We start from the raw sequence: 6,000 nt of genomic DNA, 5'->3' as shown, positions 1-6,000 counted from the left end.
ATATACAACTTTTCCTCCTGGTTCATCATTGCCATAAGAAAAGTTAAAGATCAACTATTATAAATCAAAGCATTTCCTGCTGTTGGCTGGTTTATAAATAAACATCTTATATCACAACTATTCCCATTTAGTTACTTCAGTGTACACTTAGCAAATAATTTATCATGAAGGTTATACCAGGGAGGAGCATTAAGTAAAGCTAGGCATTTAATGAATCCCTTATTGAGATTTTATTTATAGTTGTTTCACTTTTTTCTTCCAGGAAAAAACTACAGAAGGCAGTCCACACGGAGTGGATTGTGGGAGCTCGGCTGCCAGGTGACCTGAGCCCTGGATTGAATTAAATGCGGCCTTCAGAAAACCATGTAACATCTCTGAGCCATTTCCCCCATTTGTGCTAAATCATTGCTAAGGCTTCCTCCTGCACCAGTTTTCTATGCAATTTGACCCGAACCTTGACCAAATCATAAATGCATAGTTAATGGGATAAAAATTAGTTAGAATTTGGGATTCAGCTCATTAACCCTGTGTCACCATCTACTGGAGCAGTGTGATGACAGGGCCAGGTGAATTCGAATTACCCAACACTTGTTAAAACTGCAGATTCCTGCTCCATTCCCCCTCACATACCCTATGCTCCCTTGAATCAAAATCTCTAGGGACGGGGCCTGGAAAGCCCTCTTCCTTTATGAGGTTATGGAGGACAGAATGGGGACTCCACCTAGAACCAACTGTGTCAGTAACTCTTCCTATCTATGCATCATGCATGCCAAGCTGGTTTCTGGAGTTTTGCACTTGCATTTCCCTTATAGCTGGCTTCTTCTCATATGCCATCTGCTCAGAGGCCTTGGCTGCCTTCCCTATCTCCACCCTCTACCCCACTGACTATCCCATCACGTTTCCTTTTCTTCTCAGTTCTAGTCATTTTCTGAAATATGCCTCATCTCCCTGTGAATTATCTGTTGCTCTTACTGGAATATAGGCCCGCAACCTCCACTCCCAACCTCCAGGCTTGTTAGAGGCTGCACCCCATCGTGAGGCCTCTAACATGGAAGGTGCTCAGTAATATAATAATTTGTGAATAAATGAACACTGAATGAATTCCCTTATTTCTGATACTGAGACTGCTTCTCTGAGATGCAAGCATGAGCACCCTCTCTCATCCTGGGGAATCTGGGGCCACCCTGAGCCCAATTCCTAATGAAGGCTAGGGGCACCTCCTACCTTCCAACCCTATCTACTGTTTCCCTAGCACCTGGGGAGGACCTCAGTGGTGACAGTGCCAGTGCATCCAGCAGAAGGCTGTGCACCCAGAGACTGGAAAACCCTGACTTCAGGGCTGAAGTCTAAGTTCTCCTTAACTTTATCATCTAGAAAAGCATGGGTGCCAGTGAAAGTTGAGGTTAGGTATGAACTGGGTGTTGCTTACCTACCTGATTAAAGGTTTACTCCATCTTTACTGACTTTGAATGGATAATTGACCTTGACACTTCCCATACAACCTTCTCACTATTTTTCTAATCTGATAGGCTAATGATGTCATAAAGAAATGACGTAAACAATAGATGATTAATAAATGCTTGCTGGTGTGAAATAAGGAAGTCAACTTACAAGAGACCCTCAAACTCTTCCTTACCATTGATGCGTTTTTTTTGATAACCAAAAATTAGTTCGTACTATGAGCACTCACTCCTTAGTACAGAATCAGTGTCTTCTAACGTTCTCTTGTTTTATTTGCTTTCAATAGGACACATCTACCTACAGTCCCTTAGCCCCTAAGGACTGACCCTCCCAGGCAGGATGAGGAGAGGCTTCTGGACCACACCTGATCACACCCATTTATATCCTAAATGCCCTTAATCCAGCCCCTCCATTTAAAGACACAAAAGTCTTCTGTCATATAAATGAAGCATGCCTGGTTTAAATCTACCCCATGGGTAAAAGAAGGTACCCAGGGCCAGAGCCCTTGATTTCTATTTCAATTTCATGTCATTTCCCTCCTCCTCAAGCCTGTGAAAGTCCACCCCACCCACCTCTCTCCTGTCCAACCTCTGCTTTATGTTTTTCTTCTCTAAATATTCTTTTTGTGTGTTCTTATTTTTATGCATTCTTTTCTTTGAATCTGCCTCTGTACCTCTTTCCCCTGGGAAGGAAGTAGAAGAAAGAAACCATTGCTGCTTGTTTTCGCTCTGTCTCTCAATCCCTGGAGCCAACCCCTTCACACATAGAGACAAAAGAGCAGAGAGGCCCTGGAGTCAACAAGCCACAGACAGTCTTTCAACAAAAACTTTATTAGCACCACCTTGGCCATAGGTGAGTTGGTGCAGTACAGAATGCCAGAGAAAAAAACCGTGCCTAAGAAGCTGGTCGCCTTGCTTCTGAGTGGAACTTCCTCTCCCCCTTGTGGTTACAACTACTTTAGATCTTCTGGAACAAGTCGTTAATAGTGGTGGTATTTTATTATATCTTCATCACTTGGCTTATTACACAACATCCTTTACTCTCTTGCCCAACCACCTACCTTCCTATATCCGTGCCCTCCCCTCTCTATTCTCTCATCAGCTCTCTTAGAAAGTGCTTCGGTGAGTCTGGATAAGCATCTGCTTACTTCACTTGTGTAACTGTTTGCCTTTGAGGACTTTTCTACACCTCCTATATTCATTTCAATTCAGTTTATTTACTTGCTAGCTCTTTCATAAAACAGCATGAAATAAAAGTAATGAAATAGGAATAAGGAAGAGGAAAACAGGATTAAGAGAAAAAGAGCAATACATTTACATTTATAACCATATTCATCTTTTTCTCTGCATCTATATGTATTCTACTAAAAATTCATTACACGTTTTAATGTGTCCAACCCTGTGGCAGGCACTACAAGGAAATAAACAAGATGTAAAAATCATGGCCCCGGCACTCGTAGAACTGTCATCTCATGGGCAAGCCGCTAATAACGTGTCTAAACCATGCTTGATGAAAAGCTCTTTAGCTGGCAGTCCCCAATTTGATTTCCATGAGCAGAAGAGGGGTCACTGTTTTCATGATGCGAACGAGGAAACTGAGGCTTGGAGAGTTGAAAGACCCTGAGAAGGGAGTGGGAGTGGCTGCAGCTCAAACCCTGGGTTCTTGATTCCAGATTTCATGTTCTTTCCACTCTGCCATGATTCTCATCAAGATTCCCCCACAGGTGCTTCACAGAGCTGTGACACAGTGAGGCGGTGTAGCTGTATCACATTAACTGGCCGTGACAAGAGTCGGCAGTAGGGGGAAGGAAATAATTGAGGGCTAGAGAGAGTGTAGAGAGTGACAAGGAAGGATGGGTGGGAAATGGAGCCTGGAAGAAGCTGTAGGACTTGGTCCAAGGGAGGTCCTTCCAGACCTTATATGTTCTTGTGGGTATCATCCAAAAGGCCACAGAGGAGCCACCAGAAGCTGAGTTTTCAAGAGCTTTTTGTGGAAAGAGTGAGAAAAAGATAAATCTTTTTTTTTTTATCTTCATATATACCAATATAAATGTATACATATATATATATATATATATGTGTGTGTGTGTGTCTGATTATGCATTCAGTTTAGCAAGAATTTATTGCCTGCTAATTTTAGTCTGGTCACTTTGATAAAACAATATGAGAGGACACCAATAAGTAAGAAACATCATTTCACTGCTGTTGGAGAAGGTCATCAGGAGGACATAACTGCTGGTTTATCCATGAGCTGAACACGGTCTGAATTCCATTTTGTAAATGAGCACACTGAGACCAGGACTGACAGGAGAAAATTGCCCCAAGTGACAGAGCAGTCAAGACATCTGAGTCCAGACTTGGACCCATGTCTCATTATTCTATGCCCTCCACTACTCAGAGAGTGCAGCAAACACCAGTTAAACTATGGGAGGCAGGGACTTAATAAAAAATAAATGTGATCCAGGATGATGGATATATTTAGGGAATAAATTATTATGTGATAATATAAAAATAGATCAAGGGAAAGTACATGAAATTACAAGCCTGACTATGTGAAAGACAGAGAAAGTGCATGGAGAGCGTTGGGTACATTTAATTAACTTAGCTGAGAAAATATTCCAAGGCTGCCACCTAAAACCAAAACATTCACAGTCTTCACTTAAAATAACAATATATGCGGTCCTACAAGAAGTTAAAATCCAACAGAGTTTGAAGTTGATTAAAATAATGCCAGTGCTTAAGCACTTTAGTGGGCAATCCTAATTCTAAAGTAACTACATACGTGTCTGTGCCTCAAGGAAGTCTGCGGGGCTACATACCCACTGATACTGGAATGTTCTACTAAGTTTCTCTATAGATCAGATTATCATGGCGGGAAGGAAATCAACATGTACTAAGAGCCAGCATCTCATTTTATCCTGTGAGGTTATTCTGCCCATTTTATAAACAAGGAGACTAAGGCTTAAAGATGTTAAGTAAGCTACCCATGGTCCCACTGCAGATGTGATAATGAGCTTCCAGTAAGAGTCCAGGGTCACTGAATCATGCTGCTGCCCATGCACCCTCGTGAGACTGTGAAGTGTTGTGGTCAAGGGTTCAGGTGTTGGTGTCAGACAGCTGTGCATTTAAGTCCTGAATCTACCACACTAGCTCTATTACTTGAAGCATGCTATGTAACTTGTCTAAACCTTGGTTTACACACCTGTAAAATGGGGGTAATCCTAGTACACACTTCTTAGGGCTAATGGGAGGATCTGATGAGTTAAGTCATGTAAAGTACTGACAAGTATCTAAGAAAAGCTTGGTAGCTATAGCACCATTAACATATTTTTTATTATTATATTATTATTATTATTATTATTATTATTACTCCTCTCGTCAAAAGAAGACCCAGCTACAATGGAGCCACACTCTCTAGACTTGTGACTTTCTTTGGTCCCCATGCCATTCACCCTGTCTCCACACAAAATGGGAAGTGTGCAGTCATGAATCTGGGTTTAAATATGAGAGTAGATAAGCAGTGCAACATCAATATTCATAAACCAGGGCCCACTTTCATCCCACGGGCCAAGAGAAGACTCTCACAACTGGTTTCAGGCCCTTTCTCCTGAGATGGGTGGGAAACTCTGACAGGGTTATTTATGTCCTATGATGCATTGCTTGAAGATCCTCCTTCCCTTGAAAGTACAATTCTGAGTTACCCCTCCTTGCAGAAACACCAGAGCACAAAAATTTGCATTTAAATCTACGTCGACTTAACCCCAAAAGACTCTCATAAAACTATCTTATTTTGCTTTCAGAAGAACCAGTGATTGAGCATTCCTTGAGCTTCCACTGTTTCATATCTATATTATCTTGACCTACAACAAGATGACCCTATAGGTACCATGACGCTCATCTGACAGGTGAAGCCCATCAAGAGCAATTCACTTGATCGCATAGTTTGGATGGAATTTTGTACATCAGGAAAATGATGGGTGGGTGTGTATGTGTCAGAATTTCTCCTAAGGCATGTTAAATGTGGTTGGAAAAATGAAGAAGGCTCGAGGGGTCTATTCGTCTGAACAGGAAATGAGAGGAAAATGTAAAAATCCTTTCAATGTCCTGCACTTATTACAATGGAATATCACCAATATTTCTTATATTACTGACTTCTCTCTTGTATTGTCTGCCTCCCCAGTTGGAATATGGGCTCCTGGAAGATAAAGATTTAGGGCTGCCTTACTCACACCAGTTTCCTAGCACCAAAAATAGCTCCTATCACATGGTAGAGGCTCAGTCAATATTTGTTGAATTAATGGATGAACCTTAAAACAAAAATCGTGTTTCTTGATTTTCCAAAAGTGCCCCAGGTCTTATAGTCTTATATATAAACAGATATCCAACCAGAGGTGGAAAAATTTCTTTAAAAGTAACAAAGTCATTCAGGCCAATGATGTCTGAATGCCTCATTATATCATCTTCCTCCATCTTTAAAACAGGAGAATTTCCCCACTTTTGAGGATACAGAACATGCCCCATTGATCAGTATATCCTCATA

This window comes from Pteropus medius, unplaced genomic scaffold, assembly GCF_902729225.1.
Source record: "Pteropus medius unplaced genomic scaffold, Ma_sr-lr_union100, whole genome shotgun sequence".
In the NCBI taxonomy this organism is placed as follows: Eukaryota; Metazoa; Chordata; class Mammalia; order Chiroptera; family Pteropodidae; genus Pteropus; species Pteropus medius.
Note: the sequence above shows the minus strand (reverse complement) of the source record.